Source organism: Silene latifolia, chromosome Y (assembly GCF_048544455.1).
Source record: "Silene latifolia isolate original U9 population chromosome Y, ASM4854445v1, whole genome shotgun sequence".
Lineage (NCBI taxonomy): Eukaryota > Viridiplantae > Streptophyta > Magnoliopsida > Caryophyllales > Caryophyllaceae > Silene > Silene latifolia.
The window spans coordinates 385,638,934-385,639,722 of record NC_133538.1 but is presented as its reverse complement, the minus strand read 5'-3'; the positions used below and the strand labels follow the sequence as shown (position 1 = coordinate 385,639,722).

Here is a 789-nt window from a genome sequence, read left to right as displayed (position 1 = left end):
AGATGCCACAATGGCATTAACATGTTGTTTAGGTGATTTGGAGACTTCTTCAAGCTTAGCCATAGCCTTCTCAAACTTCAAATTAATGGTATCAATATGAGCACTAAGTTGAGCACCCAATTGAGTAATAGAGTCCACTTCATGCTTTACTTCTCTAGTAGCCTTCCGAGGTCTACTATATTGTGAGTTATGGACCGCCATTTCCTCAATCTTGTTCCATGTTTGATTATCATGAACTTCGGTAAACATACCATTTGATCTCATATTGAGAATGTTTCGGGAGTCTTTATATAGACCGTTCCAAAATTGTTGTACAAGGAACCACTCGCTAAGTCCATGATGTGGACAAGATCGGGAAGTATCCTTGAATCTCTCCCAAACTTCATACAAAGATTCTTCGTCCCTTTGTTTGAACCCGATGATTTGGGCTCTCAACATGTTAGTCTTTTCCGGAGGATAGAACTTTTTCTAGAAAGCAAGTGCCAATTTCTTCCAAGAGTCAATACCAAGAGTAGCCTTATCTAGACTCTTCAACCATTGTTTCGCGGAACCAATCACAGAAAAAGGGAATAAGACCCATCGAATTTGGTCTTGAGTCACTCAGGTTTGAGAAATCGATTCACAATAGTCACAAAAAGTCTCCATATGAGAATGAGGGTCTTCACTAGGCATCCCCCCTAATTGACTTCTCTCAACCAATTGTATAAATGCGGATTTTGCAATGAAATTACCGGTTAAGTGTTGTGGTATAGGAGTACCATTTGGTAGGTTCTCCTCGGTTGGTACAGA

At 40.1% G+C, this 789-nt stretch overlaps 1 non-coding gene across 1 annotated transcript; it reads left to right on the top strand.

The window, feature by feature from the left end:
* The first annotated feature begins 331 nt into the window (after window positions 1–331).
* Window positions 332–438, top strand: LOC141636126 (small nucleolar RNA R71). The gene has a single exon (XR_012540760.1). It is a non-coding gene; the product is annotated as a small nucleolar RNA R71 (small nucleolar RNA).
* The last annotated feature ends 351 nt before the right edge of the window (window positions 439–789 follow it).